The sequence below is a fragment of the Schistocerca cancellata genome, chromosome 2 (genome assembly GCF_023864275.1).
Source record: "Schistocerca cancellata isolate TAMUIC-IGC-003103 chromosome 2, iqSchCanc2.1, whole genome shotgun sequence".
Taxonomy (NCBI): domain Eukaryota; kingdom Metazoa; phylum Arthropoda; class Insecta; order Orthoptera; family Acrididae; genus Schistocerca; species Schistocerca cancellata.
In genome coordinates, this window is record NC_064627.1 from 580,781,829 (window position 1) to 580,808,645 (window position 26,817).

A 26,817-nucleotide genomic window follows, 5' to 3' on the forward strand; every position below is an offset into this window, starting at 1 on the left:
TTTACACAACGTTTCCTAAGACCTATTTCTATTGTCATTTCTATTTGTCATTAACAATTTTTTTTTCTTTTCCAGAAATATTTTTCTTGCTATTGTCAATCTGCATTTCTATTCCTCTACTTCTTTCACTGGATATTTTACTGCACAAACAGCAAAATTCATCTGCTTTGTCTAGTGTCTGTTTCCAATCTAAATCCCTCAATATCATTTGTTTTAATGCAACTACATTCCATCACCCTTGTTGATGTTCACTTTATAACCTCTTTTGATCAAGACACTATCCACTCTGTTCAACTGCTTTTCCAAGCCTTTTGCTGTCTCTGGCAGAAATGTCACCAGAAAATCTCAAAGTTTTTATAAAGACTGTTGGGGCTTTCACTGCTGGCCACTTTTTGAGATGTTGCATGCTAGCTTTCATCCTGGGATCTCTGGCTGATGTTTGTTTAATCATTTTCCAGACTTCTGCCAGCACAAGTGGTTGACATTTTCAAGAATTCATCCACCACTGCCATCATCAGTGAAATGTCAGAAAAATCATTAAACCAATGATGGCTGAGAATACCAAGATGAAAGCCAACAGGCAATACTACGAAGTTTCAATTTCTTCTCCCTGAACTTTAATCCCCAAATTTCTCTTTGATTTCCTTTACTGGTTTTTCAAAGTAAGGCAACACAGTCACCAATCTGAAGATTGTTTTGAAAACCACAGTGCTCACCAAGAATTGTCCTGTAGGAGATGGAATGTCATTGCCTTCCTCCAACCTCTGAACTGACTTACAAATCCAGTTATAGGGGGACCTGCGATTCATTATGGATTTCAAAACACAGCACAACTCAGCGTTTTTCACATCAACAAACACTGTCAGAAGTGAAAGTAGTGATAAGTGACACACAAAAATCTTAGGACTGACCAAGGATTGAAACATAAACAACCAAGCCACTTGCTCAACACACAGTTTGAATAACACTGGGGAGGGGCTCCATCCCCTTCTCAACTATTTTTTTCCTTTCATGTCCTTCGATGTAGTCTGGAATCCAAAAAATTGGCCTGTTACAGTTCTTCCAATCTTTTGTAAATAATTCCTGTCAATATTTTGAAACTACAATTTACCAAACCATAGTCTGGTAATATTCATGTTTATCAGAACTGCTTTTATGGAATTTGAATAATTACACTCTTCAGTTCTGAGGGTATTATGCCTGTCTCACACACCTCGAATAACAGGTGGAACAATTTTTGAGAGATCATCAGCTATCCCAGCGGCCTTGCTTTGACTTGGGTCTTTCAGTTCTCTGTCAAGTGCTTCCTGCAGTATCATATCTCCTAGCTCATCTTCATTTATTTCTTCTTTGGTGTCTGTCACATGTAGCCTTCCTCTACATCCCTTACACCTCTCAACTTTCCCTTCTTTGCTTAGTACTGGCTTGTCACCTGAGCTCAGCTGCTTCTCCCTTCTCTAAAGGTGTCCAAGTTTTCTACAGGTGACATTTACCTTTCCACTGGTCACACATGCTTCAACAGCCTTGCATTTCTTTCCTAGCCATTCCTGCTTACCTATTACGTGCTTTCTGTCAATCTCATTTTTTAGGTGTCTATTTTCTTTTGCTTCTCATTTTTATATTTCCTCCTATTGTCAACTTAATCTTTCTTGTGTTATCCAAGGATTTCTACTGGGCATTTTTCTTTTCTTTTCTTTTCCTTGGCTATTTGAGCCTCTGTTGCCTTCAACACAGCTTCTCTCAACTGTACCCATTTGTCTGGTATTTTATTCCTTTCTCCTGGGAGTTTGGCCCGAAGCCACTAAGGCGAGCAGTCCGTTGCTGCCACACACACACACACACACACACACACACACACACACACACACACACACTGCTACTAAGGCTGAAGGAGAGAGCTTGCAAAGAAGTGTGTACTGTCCCTTTTGCGATGTTAAAGAATAATGCCCAATGGACAGCCATGCTTGCTGCTTGGACACACATCAGTGAGTCTAAGTCAACAGACTTGCAGATCACTTTGTGCCTAGAGCAGCTTGACATCGTGACGACCTGTGCTGTCTGCCTGATACCTCTGTACTCAATGTACAAAGGGGGCAGGCTGTGACTCCTCTTCATAGTTCTTCTTGGATCAATCGGCAGTCTCAGTGAGTTGCACGACTGACGGCCCCTTCTTGGTGATAGTGTTCTCCTTTTTTGCCCGTGCTGTGGTGTGGAGAGACTTGATAATTTGCTTCATTGTCATAACAATGCGACAATTTTCTATATTCACCACTACCCCAGCAAGACACTTCTAACGGTTCTCTTTTAATATTCTATATTGGTTTTATGCTTTTGGTACTACGTAAGACAAGAGGTTAGCATTAATTATTTTCTTTACGTAGGTGAGGCCGTTAGAAGCAGAGTATCTTATAGGAGGCCAAAATAAATGTTTGTTTTCAATTTAAATGGCCACCAGGCTCACTACAAGATTATCGTAACTGGTTTTCATCTAAATACAGTCAAGGTCAAAGTTCAAAGATCTACGACAAATGGTATCTCTGAAAGTATTTGAACTCTCTCAAAATTAACTCATGGAACTATTCAGATTTAAATTAAAATGATGTTTTAAAATGATTTTATCACTTTTGCTCTCGTGGAAAGCTGTAAGAAAAGTACTAAGTTCGCCGAGTAATGGCGGCCACTTTTTGCCAGTCAGCGATAACTGCTTTCATCTTCTTGATAGCTGAAAAATACTAATTATTCTCTCTTTTCAATTAAAACATTGTGATTAGAGGCTGGCATGTTCTTGGAATAATACAGTGAACTTACTTTCACACATATATTTCCATCAATAACCTGATACACACATTTTTTATCGTCTAGTCGAAAGAACAAAAAGAACGTCTGCTAGCGTTCAATGCTACACAAAATATCTATCTAACAATAGTAACATGAGAATCAGAAACAGCAGAAGAGTGAGTAATAACTTATCTTTTCCATCTTCTATAGTTATACAAAGATATAAATGTTTTATTTCACCCTATTCTTTACTGCGATATTGTTTATCATCGTTATTGTCTTTCCCTACCGTAGTATCGACGTTATATTTTTTGTAAATAATTTTATATTTTTTTCTCAATTGACTGTCAGTCCAGTCTGTGTGGTCTTATTCAATATTTTTATACACATTTCACACGCATTATTCTTTAACATCTCAAAAGGGACAGTACACACTTCTTTGCAAGCTCTCTCCTTCAGCCTTAGTAGCAGTGTGTGTGCGGCAGCAACAGACTGCTCACCTCAGTGGCTTCAGGCCAAACTCCCAAGAGAAAGGAATAAAATATCAGACAAATGGGTACAGTTGAGAGAAGCTGTGTTGAAGGCAACAGAGGATTAAATAGCCAAAGAAAAGAAAAGAAAAATGCCCAGTAGAAATCCTTGGATAACACAAGAGAGAGTAAGTTGACAATAGGAGGAAATATAAAAAAGAGTAACACCGAGTATAGATTTAAGTGTCAGGAAGTCATTTCTGAAAGTATTTGTATGGAGTGTAGCCATGTATGGAAGTGAAATATGGACGATAAATAGTCTAGACAAGAAGAGAATAGAAGCTTTCGAAATGTGGTACTACAGAAGAATGCTGAAGATTAGATGGGTAGATCACATATCTAATGAGGAAGTATTGAATAGGATTGGGGAGAAGAGGAGTTTGTGGCACAACTTGACTAGAAGAAGGGATCAGTTGGTAGGACATGTTCTGAGGCGTCAAGGGATCACAAATTTAGTATTGGAAGGCAGCGTGGAGGGTAAAAATCATAGAGGGAGACCAAGAGATGAATACATTAAGCAGATTCAGAAGGATGCAGGTTGCGGTAGGTACTGGGAGATGTAGAGGCTTGTACAGGATAGAGTAGCATGGAGAGCTGCATCAAACCAGTCTCAGGACTGATGACCACAACAACATAAAAAAGAGAAGCAAAAGAAAATAGACATCTAAAAAAAATGAGATTGACAGAAAGTGCATAATAGGGAAGCAGGAATGGCTAGGAAAGAAATGCAAGGCTGTTGAAACATGTATGACCAGTGGAAAGGTAAATGTCACCTGTAGGAAACTTGGACACCTTTAGAGAAGGGAGAAGCAGCTGTGCGAATATGGACCCTCAGCCCCAGTACTACAAGTGCCAATGCAAGGGCCATGCAACCTAGTACTAGCGCTAAGTAGCACAATGTGTAAAATGCTCTGTTGAGCACAACAGCCGCAACTGTGACCACCTCAGAGAAGTTTCGCCAACCTGAGCTTGGTGCAGTGGGCCACACATAGCCAGCTAGCATGGCTAGCTGGCTTTGTCAAGTAACAGTGGTGCCGACAGCAACGTGGCAGCTGCAACAGTGCGGCAAGGGAGAACAGCAGCGGGGAAGACAGGCCAAAGGCAGCTGGTCAGAAAGCACCTCCCACCCCTGATGAAGACGAGTGATGACCTTCACACCATCATAGAGGCGGCAACAGTGGCCCTTAAAGTCGTTATAGCTGCAGAAGCACCTGCGTTCACAGCAACCCTAGTTGCTGAGAAGGAGGAGGCCTTGCGACAACTGTCCACACTGCTTGCACAAGGTCTTAGACCAGCCGCAGGGGTGCCAAATCCGGCAACCGTTCCTAAAGACACCCATCGCCTCTTCGGCAATGGTGGTGATGCCACAAGCCACGTGAGTGACCTGTAAAGGAAGACAAGAAACCAGCACTCATCATAGTAGCTCTGCCCAGAGACCAGTTGAAGAAAAACTATGCCACAAAGTGATAGAAGAGGCTGAACATCAGTGAGCTGCAGCCAACTAACGACAGCCTGATGCTGCACCAAGGCACCACTGACATGGCACAGTAGATAGGCTCATAGCAGCGCACTGCACTCCCACACAGGACCGATCTTACGACGAGGAACATTAGCTCTAATATGGTATCGAAGATAACCTACCATTACATGATCTGTCACAGATGGCATGCAATCCACTACTGCTCTTACTACCTGTCCAGACTGTCACAGAGGGTGTTTTTTTTTTTTTTTTTTTTGCCTTGGCACTTTTCTCCCCACTGCCCTTTAAATCACTGCTCTTCATGGCTTTTCATCCACTTCTATCATCTCAATGGGCCTGTGTTAGTGTGTAGTCCTACCCAGATACATGGACAACAGTACAGTCCTCATGGTTTGTAACTAACAATACGGGGATGACAGATCTAGATCTATTGAGATCATCACCACGTTGGTGTAGACGTGGAGGGGCTTCACACTTACTTACTTTTAAAAAAAATAAAAGAGAGAGAGAGAGAGAGAGAGAGAGAGAGAGAGAGAGAGCTAGCTTTTCCCTGTGTCACAATTGTTGCCTAATGCTCTTTCTGAAACTCGCAATCTCTGGTTCTTTCAAGTTACCCACTTCTCAATGAACTTGTAGAAAAAATGCAGTATAAACTTCATTGACCTTTCTTCAAACACTGATGGACGAAAACATTACGGCTACTGGCCACCACAAGAGTGAATGCTGCCTGGTGGCATTGCAGGAGCACGACTGCGGCAAGAAATGCACATCAGCGGGGCACATATGAATGTGGTATCGTCTTACGATGACATGGGCCACAAATGGGGAATCCACTGACATAAGTGATTTTGACAAAGGCCAAGTTGGTATGGCCAGCTAGTTGGGAATAAATATCTCTGAAATAGCATGCTGGTCAGCTGTTCGCATGCCACAGTCGTGAGCAACTATGGTAATAATTACAGGATGGTGAAACAAGAGTAGCCAACAAGCTGATGGACATCCACACCTCATCACAAAATGTGGAGGTTAGAGGCTTGCTCACTCTGTAAAACAGGATAGGCAGCAATCTGTGGTAGATCTGATGACAAAGTACAATGCTAGTGTGCACACAAATGTTTCAGAGCATACCATTCAGCGCACATAGTTGAACGTGGCACTCCGCAGCAGATGACCTCTGGGTGTTCCCTGTTGACCCAAACACATCGTCAGTTACAACTGCAATGGGTGTGGGATCATCGAGATTGAACCATGGATCAATGAAAATGTGTCACCTGCCCCTTTCTGTACAAGCTTGCAGACTGAAAAATTATAATTTTTCTATTTTTCCTTCCCCTGCTGATCTCATACAGTATAACCCCACTTTTATGTCCCCGGAATTAACATTTTCCCGTCACCTACATTTTTTATCATTCACGTCAAATTTCCTAGGTCCACAATGTTTATTCACACGCAATTTTGCAAGAACATATTTACAATCTTCCCGTGATACACGTTTTATGAAAAATGTCCATGGACAAAAAACTGACGTAAAATGACACTGGCAGTCAAGTAGTGTTTACAAACATTACATTGTTAAGTTTCTTGACACCAGGGCACTCTACTCTTAGGATTTTAATCTGTAAACATGTAAAAGTTGGAGCAATTCATGTCGTATGTCCAATCACAACCATTTCCAAACTGTCTCCACTGCGCATGCACAGCTTCGTGACTGTTGTGATTTTTATCATTTGGCCACTTGTAACGCTATTTGACACCTTCACTCACTTTGTGTTGCTCAAATGCTTTTGGTTTAAACAGTGCCAATTAAATATTTTTCATGCTAAGCAAAACGTGTTTCGAGAATTTATTCTCATTGTCAAGAGCGGTGTTTGCGTATGTATTTTTTGTGATGTTACCCAAACGATGCGAGTGATAGTTTGTGTGTACATGGTTTTCTACATAACTGAGGAGGCACATTACCTGATAACATCAAAAAGACAATTACACTGCAAGAGACGCAGAACAACATATACGCGAACACCATACAAAATACTTTTGTACATATTAGCACTTGACAATGAGGAAAAAATTCTCAAAATGCATTGTGCTAAGCATGAAACAATACGTAACTGGTGCAGTGTTTCATTGTTTAAATAACAGCTGCCTGCTTTCCAAAATCACTGATTATGACGTATAAAACTGAGTCAAACATTTCTATATGCAAAAATGCAATGGGGTATCCTACACACAACTTTAACAGCTAAAACTTTATTTCTCACTTTTTCCCACATTTCATACCATTTTTTTCAAGTCCTTTGAAAAGTGGGATTTCACTGTAGTTTAATCATGTATCAGCCAGAAGTGTGTGTATTAAGTTACAGAAAATTTGCACAACATACATCATTTTTGTCAGCAATATATAGTCATGCAACATGATTGAGGCTGCAAGCCATATGTCTCTTCAAAGATTCAATGTCATGGTGCGACATGTAGACGTGAGAAATGGGCATCTCTGAAATGGTGATTCATGTACACCAAAAAATTTTGACATGAAAAAACTGAGGCAAAGTCATTATAATTTTTGAGATTCTTATGATGACATAAATGTGTTTATTGAGTGGTTTACCCTAGAGTGGATTTTAGTACAGCAACTTTATAGAGAGCAAGAGTGACTAAAATAGATCTATCGCCATAAAAGAGCAGTTTGTTGGTTTTACAGCATTATTTTAATACACAAATTTTACTTAATGATCACTACTATCTATTCCATTTTCAGTTTCTGACAGAATGTGTGTTACCAGTCTGTGATATGTGTAAAACATGAACGTTCAAAATATAGGCGCATGTGACACATCAAATTTTGTCATGCCAGCCAGACAGAAAACTTCTAAAAGCATCTTGCTGGAAAGTAGCTTCTATTGCAACTGGCACATCTACTCTAAGGTTCAAATGGCTCTGAGCGCTATGGGACTTAACATCTGTGGTCATCAGTCCCCTAGAACTTAGAACTACTTAAACCTAACTAACCTAAGGACATCACACACACCCATGCCCGAGGCAGGATTCGAACCTGCGACCGTAGCGGTCACACGGTTCCAGACTGAAGCCCCAGAACCGCACGGCCACACCGGTCGGCTCTACTCTAAGGGCTTGAGGTGATATGGGGGTGGGTGAACTATGAGTCACATCTGCAACTGCGCCCTTTAAGTCAGCAACAACAATGTCCATGACATAGTCCACTGTAATGTATGTAGGCTCTCAAACAAATACACTGACCAAAGAAGCAATCAGGGCAGACAAACCTTCAACAGAAGTTGGCCTGATGGGTGCCCAACAGCAAGGTCATCAGCACCCTAACACTTATGAAAACAAACAAATGTGGAGACAAACTAAAATGTGGCACACTGTGATCTGCTGAATCCCCCCATGATGGACATTGTCAATGATATGCAAGTAAGAGGGCCTTGCTGATCCATACATCATGCAACCATAATCCAACCGTGAACGCACAAAAACCTGATAAAACTGGATGAGACGCACCCTCCTGCTCCCCAAGACCTGTGGCTATGTCACTTGATGATGTTCAGTGCCTTCAAGGTTCTGGCTTTCAGGTCTCCAGGTGTGGTAACCTCGACAATTGGGAGTCAAAAATGAGGCCCAGAAACTGCACTGTGTTTCTAAAATGTAGGGTGGTGTCCCCCATATTTAAGATAGGCAAATTAAAACAATGATAACAACGATTAAAATGAACGCGCATGCACACTCACACGCACACGCACGCACGCACACTCACGTGCACGCACACTCATCTGCAGAAAACTGAAAACCCATCTTTGCAGCCCACTCCTCTAACCTCCACACTGTAAGTTGCAACTGACAGCTCACTGTTGCAACACTGCAGGAGGAACAGAAAGTAGCAAAATCATCTACAAATAAGGAGCACTGTACTGGACTCCTTACCATAGATGTGATACTGTTGATGGCTATGGCAAAGAGGGTAAAACTTAAAACACTGCCCTAAGGAACTCCAGTCTCCTGCTCAAATCGATCAGACAGCGTATCACCAACGCGGGCCCTAAAAATCCGCTGAGACAGGAAAGACTGTATGAAGATGGGGAGGTGGCCACGAAAGCCCCATTGATGCAGTTGTGTGAGAATACAGAGCCTCCAAGTAGTATTGCATACCTTACTAATATCAAAGACTATGCCGATACAGTGATTCTTACGGAGGAAGGCCTGCTGTACAGCCGCCTCTAGAAGAGTCAGATTGCTGACAGTGGACCAAAATCTTCGGAATCCACACAGAGTGGCTAAGGAGTTGCCTGGTCTCTAACAACCAGACCAGACGAGGGTTAACCATTCCCTCCAGGGTCTTTCCTACACAGCTCATTAATGCAATACTCCAATAAATACTGGGACATGTGCAGTCCTTTCCTGGTTTGAGCACCCTCTACTAGTTGGGGAAGTTGCCTGTCTACCATATTAGATTTAAACATTCAGGGAGGATTTTCTTTGATGCCGCTGGCAAATGTTGTTTTTTTTTTTTTTTTTTTTTGTGGCGCATAACTTCAATGGTCATTAGCGCCCTGACTACTCTAAGAATGCACCGCGAGGCACAAGTTGACAACAACAACTAAAAGGGAAAACACGATAAAAGACAGACTGACAGGCATAGGATTAAAAAACAGCATCATCAAATGTCCTTAGAGAGGTTTGTCTAATTGATAAAACGAAGAACACGGGCAACTGCTCGGGGGTCATCTGCTAAAATGGCATCGAAAGTACTTGGCAGGTTAAGATCTAGGCGCAGTGTGTTAAAATCTGGACAGGACATTAAAATGTGTCGAACCGTCAGCAAGTGCCCACATGGGCAGAACGGCGCCGGCGCAGCCGTCAGCAGATGGCGATGGCTGAACCGGCAGTGTCCAATTCTTAACCGGGCCAAAACGACCTCCTCCCGCCGAGAAGGGCGTGAGGACGACGTCCAAACCACGGGAAGAGGTTTTAAGGCCCGAAGCTTGTTGTCTGTAAGTGCAGCCCAATCGGCATGCCACAGCGATAAAATGCGCCGACAAATGACCCTGCTAAAATCGGACGAAGGGACACAACAAGAAGCTGTCCGAGGCTGGAGGACCACAGCCTTGGCCGCGGCATCTGCAGCTTCGTTCCCAGGGATACCGACATGGCCAGGAACCCACATAAAGCTAACCGGAGAACCGACGTCCACCAGCTGCTGAAGAGAGCGTTGGATCCGGTGTACGAAAGGGTGAACCGGGTACGGATCACTGAGGCTCTGGATGGCGCTCAGGGAATCGGAGCAGATGACATAAGCAGAATGTCGGTGGCGGCAGATGTAAAGAACAGCCTGGTAGAGGGCAAAGAGCTCAGCTGTGAAGACCGAACAATGGCCATGGAGCCGGTATTTGAAACTTTGTGCCCCGACAATAAAGGAACACCCGATCCCGTCATTGGTCTTAGAGCCATCTGTATAAATGAAAGTCATGTTGATGAACTGCGAACGAAGTTCCAAAAAACGGGAGTGGTAGACCGAACCGGGGGTAACCTCTTTTGGGAGCGAGCTGAGGTCAAGGTGAACGCGGACCTGAGCCTGGAGCCAAGGTGGCGTGTGGCTCTCGCCCACTCGAAAGGTTGCAGGGAGTGAAAAATTAAGGTGTTGAAGGAGGCGACGAAAGCGAACTCCAGGGGGTAGCAGGGCAGAGACATACAACTCGTATTGACAGTCAAGAGAGTCGTCAAAAAAGGAACGATAAGACGGATGGTCGGGCATTGACAGTAGCCGACAGGCATACCGACAAAGCAGTGTATCGCGCCGGTAGGTGAGTGGCAATTCGCCAGCGTCAGCATGAAGACTCTCTACGGGACTAGTATAAAATGCTCCGATCGCAAGTCGTAAACCCCGATGTTGTATGGAGTTGAGGCGGCGTAAGATGGATGGCCGTGCAGAGCAGTATACGAAGCTCCCATAATCCAGCTTGGAGCGGACGATTGACTGATATAGACGAAGTAGGACGGTTCGATCCGCTCCCCACGACATACCACTGAGAACACGGAGGACATTTAAAGAATGGGTACAACGGGCGGCCAAATATGACACATGTGGAGACCAGCTAAGTTTCCTGTCAAATGTAAGGCCTAAAAATTTGGTTGTCTCCACGATTGGGAGAGCAACGGGACCGAGTCGTAAGGACGGTGGGAGGAACTCTTTGTAGCGCCAGAAGTTAATACAGACCGTCTTCTCGGCAGAAAAACGGAAGCCATTGGCGACACTCCAGGAGGAAAGACAGTCAAGAGAACGCTGAAGACAGCGCTCCAGGACACGTGTACACTGTGCGCTGCAATAGATGGTAAAATCGTCCACGAAAAGGGAGCCTGATACATCAGCTGGGAGGCAATCCATTATTGGATTGATCGCGATGGCGAAGAGAGCGACGCTCAAAACTGAGCCCTGTGGCACCCCATTCTCCTGGCGAAAGGTGTCGGACAGGACAGAACCCACACGTACCCTGAACTGTCGATCCATTAAAAAGGAACAAATAAAAAGAGGGAGGCGACCGCGAAGGCCCCATGTATGCATGGTGCGGAGAATGCCCGCCCTCCAACAGGTGTCGTAAGCCTTCTCCAAATCAAAGAACACAGCCGCGGTCGGGCGCTTCCGCAAGAAGTTATTCATAATGAAGGTCGACAAGGTAACCAGATGGTCAACAGCAGAGCGGCGCCTACGAAATCCACATTGTACATTGGTAAGTAGGCGTCGAGACTCGAGCAGCCAAACCAATCGAGAGTTAACTATTCGCTCCATCACTTTACAGACACAGCTGGTAAGCGAGATAGTTCGATAACTGGAAGGCAAGTGCTTGTCCTTCCCCGGCTTAGGAATCGGGACAACAATAGACTCGCGCCAGCATGCGGGAACATGTCCCTCAATCCAGATGCGATTGTATGTACGAAGAAGAAAACCTTTACCCGCAGGAGAAAGGTTCTTCAGCATCTGAATATGAATAGAATCAGGCCCTGGAGCAGAGGACCGTGATCGGCCAAGTGCGTTTTCGAGTTCCCGCATGGTGAATGGGGCATTATAACTTTCACAATTCGAGGAGAGGAAGTTAGGTGGCCTAGCTTCCTCTGCCTGTTTGCGGGGGAGGAAGGCAGGGTGGTAATGAGCGGAGCTCGAAACCTCTGCGAAAAAGCGGCCGAAGGCATTGGAGACAGCCTCAGGGGCCACAAGGACATCATTCGCGACCTTCAAGCCAGAAACTGGTGAGTGGACCTTAGTGCCAGATAGCCGGCGCAGGCTACCCCAGACAACGGAAGAAGGAGTAAAACTGCTGAAGGTGCTTGTGAAAGCAGCCCAGCTGGCTTTCTTGCTTTCTTTGATAATACGACGACACTGAGCACGTAATCGTTTATAATTGATACAATTCGCCACTGTAGGGTGGCGTTTAAATGTGCGTAAAGCACGTAGACGAGCACGTAAAGCGTCTCTACATGCTGCGGTCCACCAGAGGACCGGTACGTGACGTGGAGAAGAAGTAGGGTGAGGGATGGAATATTCAGCAGCAGCAAGAATGACTTCCGTGAGGTGTGCGACCTGACGATCGCAGCTTGTGAAGGTTTGATCCTGAAAGGTCGCCCTGGAAGAGAAGAGCCCCCAGTCTGCCTTGGAGATGGTCCAACTAGAGGAGCACGGAGAGGGGGTATGCTGCAGGAGATGGATAACACACGGGAAGTGGTCACTCGAATATGTATCAGAAAGTGCATACCACTCAAACCGGCGTGCAAGTTGGGGAGTACATATAGAGAGGTCTAAATGGGAATAGGTGTGAGATGCGTCCGAAAGAAAAGTAGGGGCGCCAGTATTGAGGCAGACAAGATTGAGCTGGTTGAAAAGGTCTGCTAACAAGGAGCCCCTCGGGCAGGATGCTGGAGAGCCCCAAAGGGGATGGTGGGCATTGAAGTCTCCAGTTAACAAAAATGGTGCAGGTAGCTGAGCAATAAGTTGAATCATGTCTGCCCTGGTAACGGCAGATGACGATGGAGTGTAAACGGTACAAATGGAAAACGTAAAAGTGGGGGAGAGTAATGCGGATGGCAACTGCCTGCAGGCCGGTGTGCAACGTGATGGGATCGTAGTAAATATCATCCCGGACCAGCAACATAACCCCTCCATGAGCTGGGATACCTACCACAGGGGGTAGGTCAAAACGCACAGATGTGTAGTGTGCCAAGGCAATTTGATCACATGGGCGTAGCTTCGTTTCCTGGAGGGCTACGACGAGCGGACGGTGCAAGCGGAGCAGCAACTTCAAGTCCTCTCGGTTGGAGCGAATGCTGCGAATATTCCAGTGAATAAGTGCCATCGTAAGAAAAGGAAGATGAAAGAAGGGGTCACCTCGAAGGCCGCTGAGGGCCTGGCTTCGAGCGAGCACTGCCGCCGCTATCAGTAGGCGGACAGTCATCGTCCATTGGGTCTATAGGTTCATCGGCCATCTCGGGAGGATGGCCGGGAGGGGGAGCTTCCTCCGCCGGTGAACAGCCAGATGTACGGCTACCAGCGGTGCGGCCAGGCGAAACGGATGACGGCCTGGGGCGGCAACCGCTGGGTGGCGCAGGAGAAGAAATGCGCCGTGGCAGAGAAGGAGAACTGTGCTTCCTATGAGCCTTTTTGGAAGGACGTTTGGTGGAAGTACCAGTCGAAGGCTGGGAGGTCGAGGTACGTAGGAAGTCTGCACGGGATGGTTCCTTCTTGAAGGCCCGTGCATCTGACTTCGGGGTCTTCGTCTTAGCAGAAGCTGATGAAGGGGCTGGTGTCTGTGGGGTGATGGGAGGAAGAGGAGACGTTGACCGCGCGATCTTAGCACTGGCCGAACGGACGACCGTAGTGCTGAAGGTCAGATCGCATGTCTGGGTTGCTACCTCCCTGGTAGTCCGAGGAGAGGCGAGGACAGTACTGTATTTCCCCGCTGGGAGCAGCGCGGGCTTCTTACTATCCAATAGCTTGCGAGCAGCCGAAGTGGACACTTTTTCTTTGACCCGAATTTCTTGGATACAGCGTTCTTCCTTATAGACAGGACAGTCGCGGGAGGATGTGGCATGGTCACCCTGACAGTTCACACAACGAGGAGACGGAGGTGGACAGTCACCCTCATGGGCATCCCTGCCACAAGTGACACATTTAGCCGCATTGGAACAAGACTGTCGAGTGTAATTGAAACGCTGACACTGGTAGCAGCGCGTAGGTGTCGGGGCATAGGGGCGAACAGAAATAACCTCGTAGCCCGCCTTGATGCGCGATGGCAGCTTAACACTATCGAAGGTCAAGAAAAGTGTCCGGGTCGGTACAAGGTCATTGTTGACCTTTTTCATGACCCTATGGACAGCCGTCACGCCCTGCTCCGCGAGGAAAGATTGAATCTCCTCGGCAGTCAATCCGTCGAGGGAGCTAGTATAGACTACACCACGAGACGAATTCAAAGTTCGGTGGGCCTCCACCCGGACAGGGAACGTGTACAGGAGTGTGGCCCGAAGCAGTTTTTGTGCCTGAAAGGCACTCTCAGTTTCTAGTAATAAGGTACCGTTACGCAACCTGGTACAATATTTGACAGATCCGGCTATGGCATCTACGCCCTTCTGGATAACGAAAGGGTTGACAGAGGAAAAATCCTTTCCGTCCTCAGATCGAGAAACGACGAGGAACTGTGGGGCAGGCGGTAGTACTTTTGTCACTGGTGGCTGGTCACGTTTCCGTTTTTGGGAAGAAGTCGAAAGAGATGGTGTAGAATCCATTGCGGAGGAATCCCCCATGATTGCCAGCGTCTCCGATGGCGCACTCCTTCCTTGTGGGGACCCTCTCAGAGGGCACTCCCGCCTTAGGTGAATGTTTACACCTCAGGTCACACCTCCCGAGAAACAGACGGAGGGACCAATCGGCATGGTCAGAAGGTATCAGCTCAGGCAATCACCCCTCCCCGGGCCTGGCCTTTACCAGGGGGTACGCGCGTTCCTTACATGTCTACCCAGGGCGGGGACTTACGCGTTACCCCGTCACCGGCTACGCGTGCGAACGCGTGGGTCGGCCTTCAGGCACGCACAGGGAGGAAGGAAGAAGAGGAAAAACAAGAGAGAGAGGGAGAAAGAGGACAGACTGTCTCAAACGCCGAGGCGGAGACCAGAGAAGGCAAGGAGAAGAAGGCAATGAGAAGGCAAGGAGAAGAAGGCAATGAGAAGGCAAGGAGAAGAAGGCAATGAGAAGGCAAGGAGAAGAAGGCAATGAGAAGGCAAGGAGAAGAAGGCAATGAGAAAGCAAGGAGAAGAAGGCAATGAGAAGGCAAGGAGAAGTCAAGGGAAAGAGTAAGGAAGACAGTGAGGTGGAGAAGAGCAAAGAAAGGAACCAACAAAAGGAAGGAAGAAACGAGAAGTGAAAAACCAAAAATACCACAATTATAGGTCGTGGAACCGTCCGTCTCCGGACGCAGGCGCTAACTACCCCCGTGAGGGGGATGGACTCCTTTTAGTCGCCTCTTACGACAGGCAGGAATACCTCGGGCCTATTCTAATCCCCGGACCCACAGGGGGGGCTGGCAAATGTGAAGCATGCAGTACCAAATTTGGTCATGACTGGGTGCAGTGACAAGTCTCAGTCAGTGCCGATTTGAGCTCCCACATGGAGAAATGGGAGTTGTATGCCTCAGAACTGTTGGACCTGAAGGCCAACTTTTCCCTCCCTACAGTAGCACGGTAGCGACAAAACTCCTGATCCTAGCTTGTATTGGCAGTAGTTTGCGCAAAATGCTAGGCCAGTATCTGAGCAATGTCTCCTGGTGGTGTTTGGAGGCACCACTGTTTCAGTGCTGCTGCTACCGGTAAACGGCTGCATTTACTGGAAATCCTCCAGATGGCTTCCCATACTTTTATAGAAGTGGAACGATTGATGGAGTCCGTGAACACTTTCCATGTTCTTTTCTTACTCTCCCTAATGATGTGTCAAGCCTTGGCCCTTGCAACTCTAAAGGCCCTAAGGTTGTCTGCTGTTGGTCGGCATTTAAAAGATCAAAGAGTCGCACACCGTTACTGGATCGCGGAATAGCACTCATATGTCCACCAAGATACTGATTGCCTCCTAGGATTACCAGAGGACTTTGGGATGGAGAGGTCAGCAGCATGATGGATCACTCGTGTAACGTGGTTCACCCATCCTTGGACGCTGTTGCAGTGTTTGAACACAGCGACCTGGCTGAAATGCGACCAGTTAGCCCTGCTGACCATCCACTTTGGTAGCTTAACTTCAGGTGGTGAGCCACTTAGTAGGTGAAGGCACATTGGGAAGTGGTGACTGTAGTGAAGGTCATCAATTACCTCCCACTGAACAGAGTTGGCGAGGGTTGGAGAACAGAAAGAGAGGTCGTTGGCTGAGAATGACCCAGTAGCAGTAGAGAAATGTGTGTGAGTACCCTTGATGAGGATGCACAGCCTGTGAGACATCATGAAGCCTTCCATAACCCAATCCCAAGGGCAAGTCTGGTCGAGCCCCACAGGACACGATAGGCACTGAAGTCTCCCAGGAGGAGGAATGGTCACGGGAGTTGTGCGATAAGATCCGTGAGAGCCTCGGAGTCCACTGCACCTTGCGGAGGCAAATACAATGAGCAAACAGTGATCCTTCAACACACTTGAATTTGAACTGCAACTGCCTGCAGGTCAGTAGCCAAGAGAGAGCAGAGGAACAGTGCGCATCAATGACAAACACTGCGACACCTCCCTTGGCCCTTTCCCCCAACAGGTCATCCTTGCAGTATCGCATATATCCCTGCACCTTTAAAATGTGTTTCTAGTGGGGAAAAAAAGAAAAGCACAAGGGACGTGCCTGTGTTAGGAGTTTCAGTTCCTCTACAAGAGTCCTGTAGTATGGAAGCCATGTCATTGGTGCGGTTTTACTTCACCCCTATCCTTGCACCAAGAGGGGGGGGGGGGGGGGTGAATCACTTTAAGAGCAAGGGGGAGTGGAGGGGCTGCCTGGATCCAAGGCATCTAACTCTATGATGTCCTCATCAGTCAGACAGGAAAGAATGACGTCTGACAGCATTCAGGACAGCTTTTGACCTGAACATCGTGAGCCTTTCCTGCACTCTGTCCCTTTGACGATGAGAGGGAAACAATGATATCATACTCACCCCATCTCTGCGATTTCTTAAGAAGTCCTACCTGCTTTGACCTGTTAGTTTCAACTAACAATGATCCATTACACAATCATTTTATAGATTTTAATGTTCCAGCAAGGTCTACCAAACCCTTATGGATATAAAAGGGGGACACTTTTTCAAATGTCCCCTCCTCCCTCTTTATCACCAGAAACACATTGTTATTCATGACTCCATGAGCCTTGTTACTGCAGTCCCAAGTATTGTTATTATCAGGAGGACTAGCCTCACTCACTCTTTTGGAGGAATGGGTGTGAATGCTCCCAGACGGTACATCCTATCTGCTGGGAGGAGAAGATTATGATTTCAAGGGTTCTATCTCAGTCCCACGAGCAGCTAGGGAAATAAAGGTTCACTCAGACAGAGCCACGCATGCCTGAGTAAGCCTTATACAACTGAGGTGCTACAAGTTCCCCAAAAGTTGCCTGCTAGTCACTGTACCACCTCAACAGCCACGCATCCCATCAGCAATCAGCACACCTTGAGATTGACTGTTTTTTTTATAGAGGTTTACTCTGTCCTCACGATCTGAACAATCAAGCCAGGATCCCTGTTCCCTGAGACACACAACGTTCCACTGCCGCGCCGCACGGTGGTCGCTGTAGCATGCCCAGAGCTTACGGTGACGGACTGGCAGAACTTACCAGTCCCCAGCTTAAGAACCCCGGGGTCGCCAAACCCATACCCAGCAAATGAATGCTGAGCCCCTGAGGGCATCTGGGCCCAGTCAGGAGGGGGGTGCAGGAGAGGAGCACCTCACCAATCCCTGCAGTAGTCAATAAGGTGAGGGGGAGCAGCGAAAGAGCAGATAGTGATAGCATAGAAAACACGAGCATGTAGGGCTTTAAAAAAATAATTACTAGACAAAGATGCCATAGAAATAGTCCCATATTCTGCTGGTACTCAAATTAACTGACATTTTATTGTGTTTTACAATTGTTTAGTAGTGTCTGGGGAAAGTAAAATCAAATGCCCTAATGAACAGGAACTGAGCCTGAATCAGAAAACTCTAAAAACGGCAGAAAAGTGGTCTCTAAAGTGTTCAACTCTATAACTATTTTTATAAAAAATTAAAGAGCATAAAGAAGCCAAAATAAGGATAGCATTCTCCCAGTTACCGAGATAGCAAGATGGGATTAATTAATACATTTTATAAACCTCCACCAGGCCTACTAAGTTCCAAATGGGAACAAAGGTTTGGAGTCTTCTGTCATCATTCCATCGCCAAACAATAGTTTGCATCTTAGCCCTCCTAGTACCACTGGGACCCTGTACGCAAACTGGGAATATATATCTCCCTTGTTCTGAAAACTATTATTTTTAAAATATATAAGTTTCTCCCTCGGAGTTAATTGTATCCAATAATATTTCATTCATTTTCATATTTACAACACTTTAAAATTTATTCTAGTTTTTGAGTAGCACAGTGGCCCCAGCCTAAATTTCTTTCTTTCTTTCTTGGATGTAAAATTTATGAAAATAGAATCATTACCGTTACACTGAACAACTCTAATGTATGTTTTACACTAGTTCATTAAAATATTGCCACCGTATCTGGTGTAAGTTACTCAGGGTCTATATGACCCCAATGATACCCAGAGAGACCAAAACATCCTGGTAGTAAGAGGGTTAAAGCCCTTAACTTTCATCTAAAAGAAGATGAGCTGATTATCCTAACAGGTTTTGCTGAAAATTATCCATTTATTGTTCGGGGTGCAGTACATATTACGCAATGGGAGACGCATTCCTGACATCCGACCGGTGCTTCCTCACTGTCCATTAACACACGAAAACTAGTAAAGTGAACAAGCTGATAAAACCTCAGGAAAGAGAATGATGATGACAAGAAAGCACACCAACAATAGATGTAAAAGAACAAGAATAATTAAAATGGAGGGAAGGGCAGGAGTCAAACCAGAAAACTAATCAAAGGCAGTCATAGGTTTCCTGGTTCAGAGCAGGTGACAGGACATCCCTCAAGCAGCCTACACAGCCAATGTGCCTTACCTCACAGAGAGGAGTAGAAACTACCTTCACGAGTGAAACTTAAAACCAGATCAGCCACTTTGGCATCACACACTAGCACCAGAGGCAGTGTCAGCAAGTTTACGGTTTCAATGTAAGGTGTCCAAATTGGGGCAGTCCTGTAGGATGTGAGCCACACAGAGGCACGCACCACAGCAACAACAGGATGGACCCTCACAACATCGTAGGATGTGGCCATTGGTCAGCAAAGTGTGGCGACTGTGAAGCCAACAGGACGGTAGATTCCCCATGAGAGACACAAAGGGAAGACTGCCACATTGTCGTGGTCCCCTTTATTGCCCGCAGTTTTTTCGCAGAAAGCAGGGCACACAAATATGTGTTCCAAGCCTCCAACAATTGATGGTGAAGGAGCAACCAATGGTCCATTTCTGGTATCCATATATCCATCCTGATAGCCATCTTGGCCAGCCAGTCAGCATATTCATGTTTGTTCCCTGATACCCCAACATGATGTGATGGATCCACACAAAGGCAACCAACTGTCCAGCATGATAGAGGTCAGAAAGAATATCCTGGATAGTCAGAACCAATGGGTGTCATGGATAGCACTGTTCATAGCTCGAAAACTATTCAGGGAGTCACTGCCGGTTAAGAAAGCTTCACTGGTGCAAGAACAAACATGACTGAGGGTTCGGGTAATGGCCATCATTTCTGCAGTAAATGCTCTGCACCCATTCGGCAGGGAGCATGGTCCTCTGTACCTTCCACGTGAGTAGGCAAAATGAGTTTTTGTCAACCAGGGAGCTTTCAGTGTACACCATTTTCGACCCTGGAAATGCATCAAGGATGGCCAGGCACAGCCAGCAAAAAATCATGAGGTCAACAGAGTCTTTTGGTCTAAAGATAGGTAGAGACAAATCCGAGGGCATGGTACACATCACAGAGGCTTATACAATTGCTCCCTGACAAGAGGCAACAGTGGAGGAAGTTGGGAGTTAAGAGACACCATACGCGAACTGCAATTACGGCTCCAGTCCTGGAACATTGTTGTGGATGGCGGATCTCCCTAGCAGGAAAGAAGACAGTAGTACGGATGAATAGGGGAGCAGTGAATGGGTATTACACAGCTTAGCAGCAATTGTTCACACCTTATCTGTAGCGGAGAAACTCCAGCCTCCACAAGTAGGCTGTTCATAGGGCTGGTCCGAAAGGTTCCTGTCTGAAGTCGGACCCCACAATGGTGTATCGAGTTCAGCGCAAGCAATGTGGATGGGATCAGAGCTTTGTAAAGTGGCCCCAGTCTGAGTTACTGAAGCAACAAAGAGTATTAAGATGTGAGCAGCACATCACTTAAGTTGGCAAGGATGGAGAAGCCATGTCAACCAGGCATTGAAGACCAGTCCCAGAAAGTGATAAGACTTCACCGAATTGAGAAACTGGTTACTGGAGTGGGGTTCTGGGTGTGGATGGAAAATATGACAGCCCATCATGGTGGGCACTTGGTCAGGCAACTGTTTAGGAGGGAATGACAATTCTGAAATGACTGCACTCACAGAGGCTGTCATGTACCACCCATGGCAATGCACTGAGGAAAAGAGGTTAGAGCTAGAGATCACAAGATTAATGGTGAGTACTTTCCCTGTTTCAGTGCCACTGTTCAATAAACACAGACCGAGATCTGCAATCATTTGTCCTATTTGACAGTCTCAGTTACATGTTGTAGCTCTGCCCCACAAGGGACTGTGGGCACTGAAACACGCCACAGCCTCAAATGCTGTATTGAGTGGTACTTCATCTGTAAAATATCTGCAGGTACCAATGTGCAGACCCAGCCTGATTATACTCTTTTTTAACCTACTCTATTTTTGCAATAGACACAAAAATTACTTGGGCTGGGGGTATATATTTCAGGGAAGTAAGTGCCCTGTAAGGTAATACATATTGTTGTGTGAAATGATAGGAAGTGCTCGAAGAGGAGGTAAAAATAACTCTTACAGTAACAACAGATAATAGCCGTCATTGTACCCATGACCAGCGACTAGAGTGTGAGAAGATGAGTCACTTTTGGCCTTTGCTTGCACCACACGTTGAGTAGGAATGATACCAGCATGCATAACTTCAAAACCAGAGGTGGGTTGGCTGGTTGGGTGGGTAGGATTAAACAGTGAGGTCATCCATCCCATGGTCAAGAGGGAATTCATCTGAAGTTAGTGATGTCAGCCAAAAACTTGTTCGAATTATGAAAATATGTAGGAGTGGTAAAAATCAAGGTATGTCAGCAATATTGATGCCAGAGGTGAGAATTAATTTAAAGAGAAGTAAATTATATGGATTGGGTCAGCATATAGGTCAAAGCAGACAAAGGGTTTCCCAGGGTTTATATGTGCTGAAAGGAACATGAGCCACATCCAAAACCCCCACCAATCTGATTAAGGGCGAAGACAGTTACAGAGTAAAGAATGCTCCTAACAGGGAAATTCATAACAGTAAAAGCAAGAAGTCTAAAAATGTAATGGATATCAGTTGGACTGACAATAATAAAATAGGACAATTGAGAAATAATCAGGTCAGAAGTTAAGTGGCCCCAAGTGAATGTCCCAAGAGCTCTGCATGTAACGGGTGCTGTCCCTTCCACATCTGTCCCACTCCCAGTTCATTACAGCAGGTAGCTAACAGCACTAAATACAATTAAAACAAAGTAAAGGGATATCCAAGGAAGCTGGAAAAGGGTTGGATCCAGGGTTTCCCAGACCCAACATGCAGCGGGAGACGCCCAACGCATTCCACCTTGCCCCCACACCAAAACTAATTTAAAATGTTACAACTGGGAATAAAAACCACTTTCATGGAGAAAACAGAAAACCAGACCTACTGTCCATGGGTCATCTGCAAATATTGCAAAGAATCCAATACGAATTTAACTTTTGGGAGCCCAAACGACATTCCACCAAGACACAAGCTTCTGTCTGTAAGACTCTGCCATGTGGATGTGCTCATCACATAAAATAAAACTATGGGTTAATTGGTATGACCAATGTGGAGGCCATTTAGGACTGTGGATTACTTCTGGGAGTAATGGAAGGTAGGAGCTCCATGCAGCTGCAGTCTCCTTCATAGTGTAAAGTTTATTAGAGGGGACAGCACTAGGTGTCGTCCATCTCCAAGTAAGGACAAGTCTTACTTGCACCCACAAATCTACATGTGAGATCATCAAAGTGAATGCAGGGCAACTAATTGCCTCTCTAGCCAAATGGTCAGCCATACAATCCCTGGGATACGCACGACTTTAAACTCTGAGAAAGACAACTGAGCAGGAAATACAACTAGGATCAGAGAAAATGTTGTGAATGGCAGACGTCACAGGGTGGCAAGAGTAACATGGATCAGTAGCCTGGAAACTGGTCAATGAGTCACTAAAAATTGAAACATCTCAAGCAAGGTCTGTTCAATAAAAGGTGCCACTCATTCAATGGCTACCAGCTCTGCCGTAATAATAGTACTTAGTTTCCACAAACAAATGTTCCTCACCAGTGGGAGATATAAAAGCACATACCATCCTATCCACAGTTTTAGAGATTTCAGTGTAAATGTAAATCATCCTGGTACTCCTGAGGAACAGAGAAGAAGAAACGCCGAAAGATGATGCGAACGACAAACTTCTAAGTCCCTGAAATGGATCGATTCTAATTCACAGTATGGATACTGACAAAGAGGACAGAGGGTGGGAATATATGGGGAACATGTTTTAAGGTGAAGGTCCAGGCAAATGGCCTTCAGGTGCAGAGCAACTTGTAATACCACCAACAGATGGGTGTCAGTGGGCTATTGCCCCTTGTAAGCAAAAAATCTGCAAAACTGGATGATTAGGCAATTGTTGGATGTCGACTGTGTAAGTGAACAAAAGTTGGTATCACAGAACTGAAGGGACGATCCTCGTTTCCTCCTTCTGCAAGGAGACTACCTGTGAAACCAGTCCCGAAGATGCCAGTAGCCAGTCTTTCTCCACTACTATGGGGGGGGGGGGGGGGGGGGGGGAAAGAGGTCTGTGCAACTATGTTCAAGTGCTGCATATCCAAGTAAAGTTCTGGGTCAGGATGGACAGTGGTACAACAGAAATACATGACTATCAGTTTTGTGGAAGATAATATAAGTCATTGGAAAGTATCCAAGCAGCAGTATGGATGGAGTTATACCAAGCACAAATGTTGTTGACATACAGTGCAGATGCGACGAGTGGTCCAACAGGTCACTAGCCCTAGATCCAGTATGAAACAAAGCAAGGTGCCATTCTATTGGACCCCACAAGGATCTTAGTTCTGCACCAGCTTGAATCCAAAACAACCAATGGGATAAAAACTGACAAAGAAATTGCTAGGGAGCCTTGAAAGACCCAGTCATGGATGGAAAGTAAAATGTGATGGCACCAAGTGGTGTTTTATGCCTTATGAAAATCAAAAAACAATGCAATGAGGTGTTCGCATTTGGAAAAATGCCTATCTGATTCCTGCCTTTAACCAGATGGTCAGTTGTGGATTGTCTGTCTCAGAAAGCACACTGTAGGAGCACAAAGGTCCTGTGATTCAAGAAGCCGGCATAATCATTGGGGTATCATCCTTCCAAACAGTTTGCAGAACATGATGTTGCTAATCGGTCGGCAGCTGCCAACAGATTTTTGCGTTTTGCCTGATTTAAGGATAGAAACAATGACACTATCTTGCCAGTGTGAAGGGAAATATTTCTAGCTAAATACTGTTGAAGACGCTCGGTGGATGGAGTCTTTGATTAACATTCAGATGTTGAATTAACTGATTATGAATTTAATCAGGGATTGTGACAATCATGTGACAAGTCAAGAGCATGAAGCAGTTAAGTCAGGCTCATTATACAACTCAGCGCAACCGGGGGTGGAGAGTGAGGGCGGAGAGCGAGTTTTATGCATTTGAAACATAACTAATATGCAAAGTATATGTATGCAATCATAAAACGGGTTCCAAGGTGTTTGACACGAATCAATTCACTGATAGAGACACCACCTTGAGTGAGGAGCCCAGGACAGTTTTTGATCTTCGGCGGCAAAGTGAACTATGAAATTTGGCCCACAACTGTTATGTAGAGGCATATGTTGACAAGGAGATGCACGCTCCCAACATTCCTTCTTACTGTGCTTATTTATATTATTTCTCCCATTGGAGGAAGGTGATGGATGACTGTTGTTCAAGAGCTCGCCTTATGAATTACAAGGTCATATTGAGTGCTAAAACTAGCATGTGGTAGCACAGCTTTTAGTAGTTTCTTACAATCAGCAAAGAAGAAACACTTTTTTCTTTTAACATTCCTCTTTCTTCACTAAAGGTCAAGATGCTTCTGGTCCAACTGTCATTTATGTTTCACCAATGAGGGGTTTCATGTCAGTAGAGGACATTTTTATAAATAGCTGAAATGCTATGGTAGATTTTATAAATAAAGTCTCACAATGGCTAGAAGGTGTGGAGGAGAGTGATTAAAAAAGAAAAAGGTGAGGACTAAACCAGAGTATACAAAGAAAAATGGTGGGAAAACAGGATTAGATGGTGAGACGTATGTTCCAGACAGACACTGCCTGGTTTCAAAACTTTTCATGATTATTATTATTGTAATGACAATTTTATAATCCATTAAAATTGGGTATAATGTTTTGGCACTGGGGGGAGCTCACTCGCTAGCTCTCCCCCCCCCCCCCCCTCCTGCCTTTCGTCTTCCTAAACAGTTATTGCTCCTCTCAACTCAGCTTTGGATTTCAGTAACTGCCTTAGCTTCTCACTTAGACTGTAGTTCTGTAAGATAATCATATCCTGGGATACAATGATCTTGCATGAATTAGTATATAGTCATGTTTCTTCTTCTTTCATAGTTAGCCTATGCAGCTTGTTGATACTGGCAGCTCCGATACAACCATATGACAAGGTATGTTAACATATTTTAGCAGAGTAACCAGGTCATCTTATCATTTGGTTCCTTATTCCATTCAACTGCACAACATATATTCACACTCACAGATCTAGTACACATTCTATTTCGCTTGAACACAAAGGTACGATCTGAGGTCCATCCTCCCAGGTTCACTTCACTTCATTGCTGTCCACCCCTGGTAGCTGAGTGGTCAGCGCAATGGAATGTCATGCCTAACGGCCCATGTTCAATTCCCAGCTGAGTCGGAGATTTTCTCCACTCAGGGACTGGGTGTTGTGTTGTCCTTATCATCCTCATTTCATCCCCATCGACACACAAGTCGCCGAAGTGGTGTCAACTCGAAAGACTTGCACCAGGGTCATGGTCTACCCGACAGGAGGCCCTAGACATACGGCATTTCCATTTTACTTCATTGCTTGAATGTTTAAATTCAGTAGTCGGTCTCACTGCAGTGAGTGGTGATATCATTGCCAGAGACAATGACAAATATGAACGCTTCTTTTATAATATACAGAAAATAATTAGCCTAATTATTAACTAAAGAATCTCAACTGTTGGCTCATGAGACTTTCAAGCATATCTTCGTACTGAATACTGTGCAATCATTTTACAGGGAAGTTTCAATGAAGATAACTGCAAGTGTGTAATTTATATGTTTTAACCAATATTCCACACTTCCAAGTCCAGATCTTTGAAGTGTTCAACACACCATATTTATTCCAATCTTTTAGTGTCATGCTTGAACGTTGTTAGCAAAATGAAGACGGACTTGAAAAGCTTTCTTCACGGGTCCAATAAAAAGTGAAATTGTGACATTTGATCAAAGATATATCCTCCAATTATTCACCTAATGTATTTCCCAACAAAATATCAGTATGAGGGCATTTTTATGTTATCCAAAGTGAGAGAGAGAATGTCCCTCCTGGTCGCAACCTAAAAAACTTAATTTGGAATGTTTTTCGTATGCGTGTTTCGGAGTACCTTCGATTAATCGTGTCGACTGAGGAGCATGTTATTTGCACACAGTTTTGAACATTGTTAAACCCTATGAAGTAATTTAATACAACGATACAACGGCCCTATGTATCCAAATGTGTCGACAGTATTCAACACCAGCACTAGCAAAAATGCCACGACAGAAACTGGGCACTAATCGTAAGACCTACCAACGTAAGTATGGAAAATGCGTGAGGTTTACAACAAAGACTTGTACAAGCAGTTTCACTTACACTTCGGAATGATGCAGCAACAAATGTTATGGCCTCTATGTTTTGAATGACAATTCACACAGGGCTTAAACGTAAGTTCACATTTGCAAACGAGATTAAGACCGACACAAACGGCCAAAAACATTATGACGAAGAAAAGTAACATAATTATCCTAACAAATCAATCACTTTTGTCAGATATTAAAGATACAAACGAAATGGACTTACAGTGTCAAACTCTGAAACTTCTATAAACAACACACAACAGGTTTCCAAGTTTTGGAAATGGCGCACTTTATGCCAAAGATAACTAAACCACAGATATAAGGCCAATTCACATTAGATGTCAACGGAGTTGGTATGGGCAAGACCACCTACATTATTGTAGGTGGTAGTGGTATGGGCTAGCGCCTACGGCTGATTTTTGTCACTGTGACTCTTTCGTCACTCTTGTCCAGTCTGTTGATAACAGATCCGCGAACAATTCTGTGACAAACTGTCACGACGCCGCTAGGTTTTGATAGCCATTCTCCTCTCCTCATTTACTTTCCAGCTATGGACACAATCACCCCGTTTACATGGGGCTCCCAAAACCGGATTTCGTTAACCGACTTCCCAATACCGCTTCTGGATGGTCATGTAAACACTTCAAAATCGATTCTGGAAATCTGCTTCTGGTTGCCTGTTTTCCA

At 45.0% G+C, this 26,817-nt stretch overlaps 1 protein-coding gene across 1 annotated transcript in view; it reads right to left on the reverse strand.

The window, feature by feature from the left end:
* The window catches only part of LOC126162188 (uncharacterized), a 319,012-nt gene extending 292,522 nt beyond the window's left edge, over nucleotides 1–26,490 (reverse strand). Inside the window, exon 1 of the mRNA XM_049918515.1 lies at nucleotides 26,354–26,490. The gene's annotated coding sequence lies outside the window, so the exon portion shown is untranslated. The remainder of the gene's footprint in view (nucleotides 1–26,353) is intronic.
* Between the last annotated feature and the right edge of the window lie 327 nt (nucleotides 26,491–26,817).